The 16790-nt window shown below is 38.9% G+C and overlaps 1 protein-coding gene across 10 annotated transcripts in view; it reads left to right on the top strand.

The window, feature by feature from the left end:
• tnr (tenascin R (restrictin, janusin)) overlaps nt 1-16790 on the top strand; it is a 152625-nt gene that overhangs the window by 22293 nt on the left and 113542 nt on the right. The gene's annotated exons all lie outside the window — the stretch shown is intronic.

Here is a 16790-nt window from a genome sequence, read left to right on the forward strand (position 1 = left end):
TCCCCAGGCAGAGACACAGGGGCAGGTGGCTGTCTGACAGCCATTGGCATTCTCTCCAACAAAGCGTGCGAGTCAGATCAACTCTGCAGAATACCACTGGGACTGGGATTAAACCGGGTAAGCTAAGGCCAGAACACCAGTTCCTTGTTGAGAAAAAGTGACACTGTTATTGACACATCCCTAAACATCTCCAGATTTATAGCACGCACTTTGCATATCACATGAGCTGGCTCTCTTGTCCTGATTGTCATTGGTGGATGAGGATTGATTCACTGTGCTGTTATTCCAGAACAGTTTTGTCCATTTCAGTTTTTCCATGGAAAGTTGATTTAATCTTTACTTGCCAACACTGAAACTGTTTTGACTCCTTATCAGTTTGTGCCAGATGCAGCTATTTAGGAAACTGAATGTACTCTAAAAATATTTATCTTGTCATTCTAATATTAATTGAAAATTTTCATTGGGAAAGTAACAACACAATAATTTAGAAAAAGAAGCAGTGCATCCAATTCGTCTTTCATACTCTTTTCTAATTAAAGGGTTATAGTCGAGGAGCCATGTATTGTCCAAAATGCCAAAGCCCATTATGCGGTTGCATTCATTTCATAATTATGCCCATCTCCACTAATCCTCTAACTCATTTCAATAAGTCGAACTCCAGTTGAATCAACCCCTGAATATTTTTCGTAATTCATTAATCATGGCTTAGTTGACGTTTACTGAATTCATGGTATATGAGTATATATTAATGCTATTATGAAAATTCTAATGTATGGTGATTGCGGTGACGAGGAGAACACTAAGATTGAGTTTTTGTGCAAAATGCAAAAATATGCACAGTGCATACTTGAGATTTATTATTTTCAGTTGTTTTATACATTAAAGTGTTCTTTTTTGGCAAATGTCTTACCTTTCTCACAGAGCCACTTTAATAGGTTAATGCTGTGTACTTTTTGCGTGATCGGACGAGAGACAGAGCAAGAAAATCAACAGAATGAGAAAATGTACAACCAGGAGAAATGGTGGGGGGATGAATGGGTACAAAGAGAGCCCGAGCTCCAAATGTCAGGACCCGTGCAAAGAGGACAGAGAGGCGGAGGGAGAGAATGACTTGCTGACCCTGGTTGGTCCCCCATTGACAGTGTTGCCATGGGAACAGGTGTCAGCGCCCAGATGAAGGGTGCTGGATGTTGAAAGGTGTGTGTGTGTGTGTGTGAGAGAGAGAGAGAGCATCCACCAGTTGTCCTCAACACTGTGAACATTGGTGTTCTTTTGCTCAGTATTCACCTGAGCACATGAATAAGCAAATGTTTATTTCTTTTAGAGTTGCAACTGTGACGTGTTATATTACACGGGCAAATCTGAACCACCTTAGCTAGCTATTAGTATATTAGTATTTGCGATTTCATCAAAGACAGGGTAAGAGAAATAAGAATAGTGCAGGCTGGGCTGTATATTTGTAGTTGGCCCTTTATGTGCTTACATATGATATCATCTGCTGAATAGCATTATGTTCACCGGTTATGTCTTATTTTTCCTGAAAAGTAAAATGTGAATTTAGTAGCTTTTTTCGGTAAATAAATAATAAATAAGTAAATTAATCGGATAGAATGATAAAGAATAGGATGAGAAGCTTTTCAAAGCCGATATGTAAGTGGACTTAAATATCTGGTTTACAATGTGCTGCACCATTGCCTCTTACGTATTTCCTCACCAACTGACAACAGTTGTCCAAAGTAACTGACAGCAGTTACATCAAGAAGAGTTCTGGTCGGCTCACCCCCAGAAGCTTCCCCTGAACATACTAAAAACCACTCTCTGAACTCGGCTTCAGGCAAGGAAGAGGATTAAAAAAAAAAAAAAGAAACAAGCAAGAAATGAATTTAAACAAGGCTGTGTTGCAGCTGTGGTGGCCAAATCATGTAACAAATTGGACACTGCCAAGTCATCTCAGCAAGTCCAACTGGCCCTCTCCTAAAGCTCAGCTCTGTGACACCAACAGTAGGCCCAGATGCTCTCTCTCTCTGTGTCTCTCTCTCTCTCTCTCCCTCTCTCTCTCTCTGTCTCTCTCTGTCTCTGTCTGTTTCTCTGTATGTCTCTCTCTCTCTCTCTCTCTCTCTCTCTGTCTGTCTGTCTCTCTCTCTGTCTCTCTCTCTCTCTCTTGTTCTCTCTGTCTGTCTGTCTTGCTGTCTTTTCTTAGGGTGGGACTGGACAGCTGAGAAAGCACTCTGCCACCTACTGGTGCTGTTACTGCAGGGTCAGAGGAGGAACAATTTAGGCAACACGGTGATCATAAACCAGAGCACCAGAGGAGGGTTAAGTGGAGAGGTTGGAGTGCAGTGAGAGACAGGAGAGTTGAATACAGTTCAGTGAACAAGGTCGCAGTGAGAAATCAGCCTGATGTTCATGCACAAAGTCAAGGCAAGCTACAGCAACATGAAAACCGTATAGACGAAACTGCACTTCGAGTTTTGGACATAAATTTAGCCAAGTTGTAAGTCAGCTTTGATGTTAGTGGGTAGACCTGAATAAAAGGTACAAAATGTGCGATATGGATCGTCATCTGCATGCTCAGGATACAGGATTTAAACTGAATGTGCTCAAAGTGCTTGGGGCTCACTGTAATTTCTTCTTGTGTGTGTAGCTTTGTAATATAATTGGAGCATGACTTATTGCCTTTTGTTTTCTTTGAGATTAAATACCAAACATATGTAAATGTTTGAATGCCTTAATTTCTACAGCCATTATTAAGTCCATTTGCTACTGTTTAATGTTATTACCGCAATATAAATGAGAAGAAATTTTAACTTGTTTTCCCAGCTGTTCTGAAATCGTGCCCAACACAAATCATGTGTCAAATTAGGAACAGAAATGTAGTGTTTTGCAGAAGTATTTTGGCTAATGATTTATTTTACGGATCTATACTTTTTAAATGATTTCTGAAGCAATCTTGTTTAAAAGAACTATGTAATTTTATGCATATTATCAGGAAAATACAGGCGAAGTTCTGAGGCACTTATCTAAGTTTGGTTAATTGTGTTGAGTTGAAAATATTTAAAAGTTACTGATTTATTGTTACAAACTTAGCTCTATGGTTGAATTGTCTTTATTTTCACTTTTCCTCTTTCAAAGAAACTTCGCAGAAAATATTACAAAGACACTGCAGACAAATTTGTGATTCCTACAGATTCCCTGGTGACCCCATCATTGGAGACGTGTCCACCTACTGAGCCTTGTTAATCTGCTCAGTGAATTTAAAATCCATTAGTACAAGCAGGTTGTCATCCCTTTTCTTCAAACTTTATTTTTATGTTTTGTCAGTATATTTTTTACATACACTGAAATTTATTTCTCTGCATCCCATCCCTGATTGAAACACAAACACATGCAGCATGCAGTGAAACACACAGGAGCAGTGTGCTGCCGTGTCAGACGCCCGGGGAGCAGTTGGGGGATTAAGTACCTTGCTCAAGGGCACATCAGCTGACTAATTGGGGGGCATTGATCAGTCACTCCACCACACCCAAATTTTTCCTGCTAGTCCAGGGTGGAGCTGCTTCTAAAACCTCTAGGCCACGGCTGCCCCCATTGATCTGAAACCTGCAGCTCCGTTCTCCATATGTCTCTTCAGCAAAAGTTATGTTTATGATTTGAATTGTGATATTGTGTTGTTGTACTTGAATGCAGTGAGCGCAGAGTTGATACCTGATACAAAGACACTTCAGTCAGTATGTATTAATCTATATTTTGTCATGACAGAGCACCTCCTCTTTGGACAGTCAGTCACTCATGTACACACACACGCACACACACACGTCTACACCTCTTTTATGCCACGTTTTATGAACTTGGTGGTTTATTTGTGCTGTTTCTAATTTTAACCATTGAAGAATTAATCAGTATAATTCCGGATGACCTTGGCATAGATTAACTCAAACAGGAATTTTAGCTTTCCATTTTGCCTCTTCTTGCTGAAGAAATGCACTTCGGTGAGTACATGAATTACGTTGAGGAGTTTAATGAATTGTGTAAAAAGGAGCAAGAAGAAAGGAGCTCATGTTAAAAATTGCATGCATGTTAAAACTGAGTTGAAATGGTCCTCAGGCCTGTAATAACTTGAGGCAAGAAGCTGAGTTTGTATTTCGACATCTAATGTGAAAAGCTTGATAATAATTATGGCTTGTTGATGAGCCTTTCTCAAGTCAAGTGTCTAGTGTTTTGTATCCCTGCCTGTCTTATTATAGTGTTCTCTTTGTATTACTCATGTATTTATGTCAGATATTTTATTACAACGATGTTAAAAAAACATTGTAAAGTGGCAGGGCACAGTCATAGAAATGAGCTATGCTCGCCATCTGGATGGTGCACTGTCTCTTTATGACTTTTTGGGAGACGTGTCAGCCCCAGGTGAAAAATGGTGGCTCTCAAAACCGTATCCTCCTGTTCAACAGGTAAATCATTCCACCTGAGCAGCTCCATTTTGTCACTCTGCCCAAGGGTGGGTTTCTGTAAGAGGAAGCAAGCCAAAAGAAGTGTGTGTAAGTTTGTGTGTGTCTTAAAGTGTGCAGCTGTGAGTGTTTGTGAGGAGGTGATATTGCAAGTTTCATTACTTTTTAGCATAAGGAAAGGAGAGCAAATCTTTAAGCTTGGAGCTTTGTGACACTGAGTTTATTTGGGGTTTGTTGCAGGTGATATAGTGTGTATGTTTGGCTTTGGAAAGGCCCTTTGGAAAGGCAGAGTAAATCACTCTTACGTGCAAGCAACATTTAACAAGAAGCTCTATTTTAATGGCTGTTAAGTCTATTAAACTGGTGCTGCCACCTGGCTATTTTTGTCAGCTGCTGTACTCCTGATATGAAAAATGAGCTGGAGCTATTCTCTATCCATCCAAGGTTTACGAGCTCTGCATGCTCAAATGAATCCACACTCCCCAAAAATGCAGAGATAACCTATGGTGTGGAAAGACATTTACATTTAAATCATAATCGAAGCAGTCGTGATTATTTAGTCTGCCTCCTGTTTTATAGGCTCTATTCTAGGAATTTATGAATATTACAAAGAGAAATTGGTAATAATTTTTACTGAAAAGTTGGATATCTCTGTGTTGTAGCATACATCACAGCGACGCATTGTGCCGATGCAGATGAGACAGTGCAAGGGGGAGAAAATGAGCTCATTCATTGGGCTGGAGTCCTCATTTTGCAAAGCTACAATTCGTTTCTTTCGGTGCGCGCCAGCCTCTTCTGTGCTGCCAAGCAGCTGAATGTTTTGCGGAGTCATGGGCAGCATGGCAGGACTGCATCGAAAGGAGTAGCCAAATTGATCAGCCTTTTCAACTGTAGCCAAAAGCTGCCACCATAATAAAGTTAGGCCTTGATCATGTTGTTTTGATCCGCCAAGCACACAACAGAGAGATAGAGGCAAGTACACAGACGGGCAAACAAACCCTGTTAACACAAACATCCTCCCCCTCTTGCTCTCTCCGTCGCTTCATTTTGCAGTATCCACCTTTTTCTCGGTTTGTCTTTCCCACCACCTCTCTGTTGTATCTCTTCTTTCTCTCCAGTCCCTCTCTCTCTGGGCTATTGTGCAAGCACTAACAGGTGCAGGTTTTCAGCCCCTGTCCTGGCTGACCACTCAGAGCCCCTGTCTAGTACTTCAAACGCACAAAGACACGCACACACGGACACACACTGTCTCGGGACCACATTCATACCTTAACAGGTTGAACAGTCTGGCCTATGTGTTAGGCCCAGATGGGGCTGCTCCATTACTCTAGCTGTCTGGATTGGAAATCACACAGACGCACGCGCACACACACATACACACATAGAGTAGCACAGGTGCACAGACATAGACACACACATGAGTAAACTATATTTCAGAGTGCACTGCGCTTATCGAGGGAAGACAGTAGTTTAATAAATGTGAAAACCCGCAAAAGCACATTCAGGTGGTTTGGGCTTTGAAACTCATGATGGGTGCACAAACTTCAAATAAAATAATGCACTCATTAAATTCCAATAATGTAATCCAAGACTTTTTCTGGTAAGCAAAGCTGTAAAAGTAAACAAAGCAAACTCAGCTGCACATTTATGTCTAATTCTGCCTCAGACAGCAATCTATCGACTCTTTTAGGTGTAGGACTTCAACTGACTGAGCCAGTGTATTGTAAATTGCCCGACAGCAGCCGTTCCATGACAGTTTGTCAATATAAAAAGTTTATATTGTAAACATTTCACCATATTAGAAAAGTTTTGACCCTCAGGACACACATGTTATTTTTGTGGTTTGTTTCATTTAAAAAGATTTTCTGTCTGGAAAATAAAAAAAACATCTACTTTTTTAGTGTCCAATTAGAAAGCACTTTGCTATATCTCTTTGAACTGTGTGAACTACTGTCCAAACAATTTTGTAATATTTGTTTTTTTGAATCATATTTGGTCATTTTGCAAGATTTTAACTAGTTTTAGAGACTGGCTTACAGTAATCACTTTGAATTTAATATATTTAATTGCAAATAGTTTCCAGATTATTATAAAATGTGACTAAAATGACTAAAATGTGATCAATTCTATTGCATTGTTGAATGATATATAACCTTGTGAATTCTACATGGCAGAGAAGAATGTCCTGTTTAAATGCACTGAAGAATGGAGGCGTAAATACAGGAAATGTGTGATAATTTGCTCTGTGAGGAAATGCTACTGTATGTCACATAAATGGGAGAGGTTTTTTTTTAAATCAAATACACTTTGTAAAGTTAATCAGCGGTTGACATTCTGCTTAACTGCCTAGCACAATAACTCATCTTCGTGAATGTTACGCTGTTTATCAAACTTCTGTGTTGAAATAGACACTGTAGCTCTCAGAGAGCCACATATTTATCAATGGCCAGTGTTGCACAACTGATTATAAATTCCTGTAATGCATCAGATTGAGCATGAATGTATCTTCTCATGGCTGAATTATGGCTCTGCTGTAAAGCTGTAAAGCATATTTCATTTTTTGTGGAGCTGAAATAAATCTCTTGTGCTTGCTAAATAAACCTGTACCTCTCCCTCTGTGCATGCCCTTGTGAGTAATGGGTGCCATCGGTTAAAAGCATCTATGAAAGTAGCAGGCATAAAAAAGCAAGTTGTTAAAATCATAAGTTAGTTTCTGTTTTTTTTTTTATGCTTCTTAATTTTTTTATTTCATTGTTTTCTGAGGTTGGTTGTGATTCCGGAGATTACAGCAAGACATCCCTTGAATTTTTAGAATTTTTTTTTTATAAATCAAATAATATAATTTATTTCATATGCAAGTGATCAGCAGCGATGTTTCAATGTTTAACCTCGTTGGTTAATGAATTTTGTGATGCAAGATTCAAAATAAACAAGCCTAAGGCCAAGTGTTGCATACATCATCAGTTTAATTTTATGTTTATTTTATTCGCAGTCCTGAATATTTAGGCCCACAGTATACAGAGCTAAATACAGTTTAAATACACATGTTTCTGGGTCATGTAAATGAGTCTAATTGGGAGTCTTACATTATGAACTGGATTTCCTCAAGTTGAATTGGTACTGGATTTTTCTCATATTTTCAGATAATAGGCAGAATGATAGCATTTAATTCCAGAATGGAAGACACTTTCTTCATTCATTTAGCAGCAGGTACAGAGGTCTGAGAAGCAAGGAATATCAACAGAACAGTCCTAGTAAGTCGTGTAGCAGTGACATCAAATATCAGTGCATGCATATCACTGTCTCACTAGTCCATTGATCCTGGTAACCATCACCTTTTCCTCATCCTGAACTGGCCTGTGTTCAAACTATATTCAGTTGAGGCAAACATTGTTGGGAATCTGGAAATCTTAGATGTGAGTTTGACTGTAAATAAATGTAGAAATGAGATGTATCGCTACTCTTTTCAACACTCTCTGCTTATTAAGTGGTGCTGCATCATGCTGCTGTCGGGGCTGCTGTTGCCTCTTGAATCTGTTCTGGCGGACCACATTTTGAATTGGGTCCAGTTTTCCTTGGGTGCATTCCGAGTGGGCCTCGAATCCATTTCTCTTCTTTTGAAAATATATTTATGCGGCAAAAAATCATGTTATGAGATTTGACTATTGATGTCATGAGCATGAAAGAGCAGGCTGTGCTTGTGCTTCTTGTCCTTTTTCTTCTTTGTGTTTTTGGTGGCTTTAAAGTTTTATACTTCCTCCTCCTGCTGCCTTTCTTAAGCCATTGAAGGTAAATTGGCTTTGTATTATTGGCTATATTTATTGGCTGTAACAGATTAATAGTCAATAGCAAAAATTTATGTCTATGTTATGATTGATAAACTAGCACAAATTTTAGCCCAAACCATGATATTTTCCTAAACCTAACCAAGCCCTTATTTGTTTCTAAACCTGATCAAACCTTGACCATGGTTTCATCGATTCAATTTACTGCCTGCAATTTACTGCCTGCACAATTAAAACAGGTGAGGTGCCTTTTTTTTTTTTTTTTTTTGAAAAGCTTCAATGTTTGAGCTCATAATCGGCAACATCCTTGATCCTGACACCACTGTCTTAGCTCTAAGCTTGAGAAACACAATTACTCATCCGTGGGAACAAACAAACACAAGCTAGATTCCCTTGTCTCTTCGCATACCCTGTTTAAAGTGATAAACCCTTGATCCTTGTGATATTTCATCTCTTTATCAACATCATTTTGGAAGCACTGTGGACTATGCCAGTGTTTACTTAGGATTTTCTTTTGTAGTCTGTGCTAAGGGTGCTTAAATCCCTCTCCACCCTTCACCCCCTCCTTCCTCCTGACTCCTATACATTTTCCTCCATCCCTGCCTTCCTCTGATTAATTACAAGGTCAGTATAAACAAAAGGGATCAGTTGTTCACATATTCTGCTATATTACCGGCCAAGACTATATTCATACTCCAGCCTTTCATATATCACCAGTCGACCCTAGTCTAACTGGAGCCATTGCCTGCCATGGTGAGGGCGATTCCAATTAATATAATGGACTTGTGGGTTGATGTTTTTCTTCACACTCTCGATATCGCAGCCATTTATATGCTGATTTGCCATTTTTCAGTGTTGAAGGCAGCTGGATGTAACCCATAAATTCAAAAGTGGCCTCTGCAGTGCATAACTCATCAAGGACATGGTTTGTCCCAAATCAAAACAACATTGACATTGAAGATTCAGCTGATTTGAACTGTGGTGTCCTTGCAGATAATGACAGGGTGCAGCATCAGTTTGCCAAGATAGCTTGTCTCAGCAGTATCGTTAGACAAATCCCAAAATTATCACGAATCATTAGAGGTAGTCGGTGGCAGTAGATAAAATACGGACAGCGCAAGTGATTGATACCTTGTGGTTATAAACTAGCCAAGGCCCATATTACTGCCATTATTGGTCCTGAATTAGACATAAACGGGAAAGTAGAAGATGGATTGAAAGACGAGCATATTGTGGTGTTTAACTTCACTGAATATGATTGAAATAGATTTTTGAGCTGTGTTTTTATACTAAACGTATGTTTTCATATTTGCAGTAAGCCTGTGGTTTGATGTCTCTTGAAGACTTTATTGCAACTGCCTACCAAATCTCACTGTCTTATGAGATATTGATGCACTTGAATATAACATAACAGTATGTACCACGGTCTTGTTTATGAGGTTGCTGACATCCTTGGAAAACTGAGTAGAAACTCTGTGTTCTTTATCCTCCATTTGACCCCTCATACATATCAAACTCTTACTTAAACACAAGATGTTTTACAAAAAGAGGTATCTTTTCTTGTAAACAATCTCTTACACTGAAGTCTTAGTCAATACGCACAGTAATACAGTACGTGGAAAATAAAAACAGTGTGTGCATTGTTTTTCTATTGATCCTTGGGGCAGCATTGTTTTAAAGACCAGTAATCTGTTAAAATGCACTTAACTTATAATGTGGTGTTGTGAGAGCAACATTTGATTCCAGACTAACAACTGCACAGCAAGCACACTCTCATTTGTACCCCACAAAGGCATACATTTCCCTTGTGGATAATATCACATAAAACATTGGATTTTTTTAAAAGTGACCAGTCGTTATTTAATATCTCTGTATGTCCCATTAAACTGACATGCAGTTGAACAACATCCACTTATCCTCAGGAAGAAGGAGGAGAGGGTTGTCCCGTCCCTCTTTTTTTTTTGTCTATCATGCCCTGTTGTTTTTATGTGGATTACAAAGTTAGCGTTGTGTACTAGTATATGCACAAATGGGGTCTGTTCCTCCAGGACCATTGTTGACATTGTAGACCAGGGTTATTTCAGAGGCCTGAGAATTACTCTGTTTTTGGTCTGTGTGCACATGTAGATGATTCATACACATTTATATGAGTATTGTAAAGTAGTAGTATGTTGTGTATAGAGAAAATGAATACCCATAGACTCCCAGTTACACAGACAGAGGGACATGGGGCCTTTGCAAGGTCAGCAGTCAACGAGCAATAACAGAGATTCGGTGCTGTAAATAATAAGAGCTCTGACCTTTCAGGGGAGCAAGATGAGTAATTTATCAGCTCTGTCAACCCAATGTCCACTTCTTTATTAGGTGTTTGACAAACCAAGTAGTCAACGAATGGACACGAATAGTTATATTCATTTACGTAACACAATTTTCTTCAGTGTTACTGGTGTAGTCTGCCATTCCCATGTGGGAATTGCTTGTAAACACACATGAGATTCACAGGAAAATATGTTCTGATGGGGCTATAATAGATATCTGTTAAGTAAAACCAAACATTTTTTGATCTTGCCCTTTTTCTTTTAATCAGTGATCTTTAATTTACAGTCTTTACTCAACAAGCTAGCTTTTGTTGTGAAAAAGCCACAGGGAATGCAATGAGTTTGTCTTGGAGGTTACTGGTACAGTTATCAGTGGTGGGTGATTTTCAAAGATCTAGACTTACAAGAGAAAACTTACACAAACGCTACACACACACACACACACATTGCATCTATTCAGTTGAGTGTTTTTTTTTAAACATAGATTCTCTTTCATCTGTAGACATTGACTGAGCAGGGCTGTTTTTCTTTTGTTTTTACTCATTTACACATTTTTTTCACTGGTTATTGGATTTTGCTAAGGAGGGATCTTTTTGTTGTATTTCTCACCTTTTGTGGCTTTATTTCTCATTGGTTACTTGTCATTAGCTAGCGGTTGGAATCTTCTCTCTTAAAGCCCATAACCTCCAAAGGCACTACTAGTAAGTCATACCAAATGTAAACCAGAAGATAAAAGAAATATAAAAAATAACCTTCTCAAAGATATATTGGCATACAGTGAGGCTTTGATTAAATGACTAACCAGCACCACTGAATATGCCTAGGCTCTTTTCAAAGGACTGACAGTGCATTTACAGTAACAACACTTGCTCTTAGAGCCATTTTGAAAATGAAAGCCCTCGCTGCATCAAGCTGTACTCTTCAGGCCTGAGCAGATGAAACCAAGACTTCCATGCTTGTAGTATTGCTTCAGTGGAGCCTCTGTTTAATGGTGAATAATAGACAGAGAGAAAAAAGATGGATGGAAAGACAGAGATGTTGATACGAGACAGCTGGGACCTGCACTCAATTTCACGACACCAGAAATATTATGATGCGTGTCCGAGCCGACAGAGCGCACCAGTGAGCCCCAGGCCTCCCATTACATTGAAGGGTGAGGCACATCACTCCTGCATTGCTTGTCAATAAAGATGATGGGCACTGGGAGACTGGACATGAGAATAGCTTAATAAAAACACTTCAAAATAAAGTTTACAACCTTATAATAAATTGCCGCAACTTCTGGCAAACGCCATATGATAAATGACATCATTCGTGTGGTTAACTTGAACTTCAATGTTGCAAAAACTGTACCCTTTTCCTGTTCTTGTGGTTTTGCACATTTAATCACATTAAACAACACTAGCAAAAATGCTTGTTAGAATTTGTACATTTCTGACCCAGTTTTTTCCTGCTCCAAACTAGTTATTATATTTGCCTTTAAAAATCCTCTGTTGGTCAAACTCCATTATTATTCTCTGTGGCTGGTTTAGATTCTGGACAATGTGCCTGTTGATCTGTGGAGAGTGTCCTTTATTTAATGCTATCCTTATTTTTACTGATTAATAATTTTTTAACCAGCTGTGCTGAGAGGTGGAGCAACATTTGATTCAAAATCTTGACATGCTGCTCCCACAATCTACTTGTCCAAGACCTTTTCCCTCCAACCTTGACATTTCCTCACTTGTTAAGTGTTCCTGCATGATCAAAGGCTTAGCATGAGAGCTGTGGTAAGCAGAAAGGGCTAAATATTAATGAAGACAAAGGAAGTTAAAGGAAGTTGCAAAAACAGCCCTTTAAAACCAGCATTGTTTTAGTGTTAAGATGCTTAGATGGATTTGTAAGTGTACATCTGTAGCTCTTCAATTTTAATATTGTTTCAGTTTGGTCCTGCATTGTGTATGAACAAACACATAATCACAGTATATGGAATGTGGGAAAAAAACATATAAAACATATTTTTGCATTGATTTAAGAAAAAAAGAACAAAAAAAATCCAGAAATTGTTTGTTTCTGCTGATTCGTGTGTGTGTGTTTCACTTCGGCTTGTTAAAAATACTTTATGCACCTCCCACAGAGAAAGTCAGATCAGTGACCCTGGTGCTCTTGCGTCCATCCACTTGAGGCTGGCAGGTCAGGATGTTCAGAGTGAGCTGGATGAATTGGGCAGCAGCTCCTTCAATTGATTATGATCCGGACCAACAGATGTGGCAAAGAAAGTAGGGAGGTTAGCATAGGCATAAGGCAGAAAGCAAACATCTGTGTTCGTTCAAACCAATTAATTGTGAGAGCTTGTCATGCCACCAATCGGCGAATAGTTCCACCCTCCAGTCCTCCTTCATTAGCACTGCTTACCATTTCCTCATCTTCATCTTTGCTGGTCTTTTGCCTTCTATCTGCCATCTGTCTCTTTCCTCCTCTTCACGCATGTCATTTTCCCCTGCATCTTTCTATTTTCATCCCTTCTCCTCCACCTCTCTCCCTCTGCTTTTCCATGCACTCTCCTCCTCTTTGTCTCTTTCATTGTTCCTCCCTCAGTGCACGGTACCCTGTATGGTACAATCATATATTCTTGTACATAATGGAAATATAGTGGAAAGATAGCTCAGATTGCATCTTCCCTTTTTACATACACACACACATACACACACACACACACAGAAACACAGAATGTTGAATTAACTCCTTCAGGGTTCCTGCTCACTTTTATCTTTTATCTGTGGGGGGTTCTGGAAAGGTGACTGGATGGCTCCCCATCATTAAAACCTCATCATCTGGGATGACACTGTCTGCTGTTACTGACTTTCATCCCCCCAAAAGGATGTGTCCATAAAATCCAAACTGCAGATGGCTATTTAACCTCAGTTTTCATTAAAGGTGAACTTTCACAAACATTATGAATACAGAATAATACAGACATGATACTGCAATACACACACAGAATATAGATTCTTGCAAAGACTGTCAGAATTTTTTGAGTAATTTCTTTACACATTCTTCTAAAATCCAAAAAAAGACCGGGGTGAACAATAACATGTTGTGGGCTTTCCCGGACTTCTTTCAAGACCCAGTGAGAGAGAGAGAGAGAGAGAGAGTAAAAGAGAAAAAGATGGAAATGTCAAAGTAGATCATTTCAGTGGAAGACATGTCTGTCCATTCGCTCCTGAACAGAGGCACCCCTAAAGGTCATGTCAATAATTCTCCCATTTCTCCAGCTGGCCATTAATCATTTGGTTGTACGTCTGTCATCATAGGGGGCTAATGAGATCTACATAGATCATTTCTTCCTTTGGCTGGAGGACAACCCTGAAAAAACAAGCACTCTCATTGATCTTGTGTTGCTCTCACAGTATCCACGTGTGGCCAGAGTCCGTGTTGCCCTTCAGTGGTTCCTCTGCTGTTGTTTTTTTTCTCAGTAGGTTTGAAACAAATGGTTGAGGGTGATTATATGGAGCTTTTGAAATAATGTCACGTGAATCATATGATATGCATGGTGGTCATGCATATCATGAATATCATTGGGTCCAATTTTGTGACCGGAATGTCCTTGTAGTGGAAAAAACCCCCAAAAAAACCCAAGAGCCCAGAAGCTGCTCTTTGACAGGTGAAAACAAACTGCATTTTGTTTATACTCACAATAAAATTGACCTGCTGCTGGCGTGTTGCAGAGATTTGATCTGTTTTTTGGATAACTCAAGTCACCTGAGTCCTAATTTCGTACGGTATGACAATAAGGTTCCTTGAATCCTTGATTCCTTAAGGATTGTTTCCAGTAGTTGTGACATTTTGTGCGCTCATGTGTAAATCTGCTCATTAATAACTGAAAAGTTTTATAGTTTTTCTAGACCTGTTCTCAACGCTGAAATTTAAACACATATATTCATTAATCATCCTGTCAATCAATGTATCAACAGCTAAAATCAATGAAACTCCAGTTCAACGATGTCAGAAGAGCCATTCATTAAGCTTTTGTAAATTTAAAGTGGTTATACTTCTGGGACCCTTTTTTAAGCAGCTGACTGGATGACAGATTGCTGGTCAGTGAAAGCTCAACCTTTATAGAAAGCTCCAAACATATGGCTGATAAATATATGACAAATTGCCTACACGTCAGTGAAAATCTGTAAGCCAGTTAAAAGAATTAGTCACTGTCAGTGTCACTTCCAACTTATTAAACATGCATCCTTTTGGCATTTTCTGCTTTTTGCTGTTGTAAGTCTCAATTCTACATAGATAAATGAACATTTTTATGTCATTGTTGTGTTGACACACTGTAGCATTTAAAGTGGGACACCTTACAGACCTGGAACAGGAACAAAACCAAAAACCCAAGCGACACTCAGAAGATGACCTGGCAGAGGTTGTGGGTTGTGATGGGAGATCAGTGCAGTCAGTGCAGCACTTGTGCATGGCAGAGAGTAAAGAAATCAGTGCAGATGGGTTTTAGAGAAAGTGATGAAATGTTTTCAAATTCAACACAGATGAAGTCTTCTTTTGCTGCTGAGCTGCTGCATGTCTAGCAGAAATGACAGAATCTTGCTTTTTCTTGACGGCAATTTTGTGTTTTTAACCCTGAGTTGTTGAGTGGGAAAGCATCTCTTCAGTCAACAGACTCGATGGAACTGTGTGTGTGTGTGTGTGTGTGTGCATGTTCTTGTGTTAGACATGCATTTAAATCAAGAGAAGGTTTGCTAGCACATTAGACAAATGAATATGTCAGTTAAAGGCAATATCCTTCCCTGTCACTGTGATTACCAGACTGTCACGCTCAAATGCCGCTTCTGACAACACTGTCAAAATACAGATTTACTGTACACAAAACATTCACATGATTATTATTTGTGTGTATGTGTGCAATTTTCTCATTGCTCCCGTATCTTTGTCGTGACAAGTAATGCATGTACCTAGTTTCTGACTTCCATGTTTTATTTATCTATTTATATTCAGCCCATGTGCCTCATAATCATAGATAATGCATCAACATATCCAGAATCATTCAATTACAGGAGGAATATGCACTGCAGCCCGCAAAGCTCTTTCAGATATTCCATTTCAGCTAGTCCCCCTTTTTCTTTTTCTCTGAAACCTCTTAAAATAAGCCCATTGTTGTCATGGCCTGATGATTTCTTTCATATTAGAGAATTAAAAGTCATAGTATGGCTCATAAGAGGTCCTCCATGTGCAGGAAATGAATCAAATGGCTTCAAGTCATACAGAGCCATGCATTCAATGCTATAATAAAAGAAAAGAAAAGTCAGTTACTCTTCCACCCCAAAAAATAAATACATGAAATGGAAACAGATTAATCATCATCAGTTTTTGTTGGTCAAACTAGAAAGTACTTCTACAGAAACTTCAGTCCCAGATCTACAACTATAAAACTAAGTTTATCATTTGACAGAAATGCCCTACCACATAGATATGTGTATACTTCCTATCATCAGACTTTAAACTGTTAATCAATGTATGAATTAATCAGTCAGTCGAATTAAGCACTGAGTGGTTGTGGTATAAAAAGAAATATGGGATCCATTTATTCTTCTCTTCTTATTCTTAGTGGGCAATCCAGGGTTATTTTGTGATGAACTGATTTTACAGACAGCGGATGAAGTGGTTTTAAAGTGAATGGGTAATGACTTTATTATTTTTTCTGGTGACCTTCACAGAGGTCTTAAAGGAATGTTATGATGGCTTTATTTTGTTTTTATTGCTCACTATACATTGCTGCATTACTACTTTTACAAAGAAATTAGCATTTTGTCGACTCATTTTGAATATCTCCCCACAGAAACCTCAAAAATAATGTAATGATAAAATGGTGTTGACTGTAGGGCACATCTAGTGGCTGAATTGAGAGATACTGATGGACACAGAGAGCTGGGAAACTATAACAGAGTCTTTTAGGAGTCCAGAAACTGTAATGGACATTGACATCTATTTATAGTGGGAACAGCTAAAGACAGTGAATAGAAAGCTGAACAAAGAGAGAAGAGAGAGAGAGGGGGAGAGAGAGCAGAGCCACCGGCAGTGTTTTCATAAAGCTTTCATACAGTGCAGGACAGATAATCTAATACAAAATGACTTCTTAGTGAACATGTGTTTAGATTTTACTTTTACTTTTAATCTTTTAGAACATTTCCTTCTGAATATAGCGTGAATTTTAACTGAATTTCCAGGAGATCTGCAAAAGAAAAGTAAAT

Source organism: Scatophagus argus, chromosome 13 (genome assembly GCF_020382885.2).
Source record: "Scatophagus argus isolate fScaArg1 chromosome 13, fScaArg1.pri, whole genome shotgun sequence".
Lineage (NCBI taxonomy): Eukaryota > Metazoa > Chordata > Actinopteri > Scatophagidae > Scatophagus > Scatophagus argus.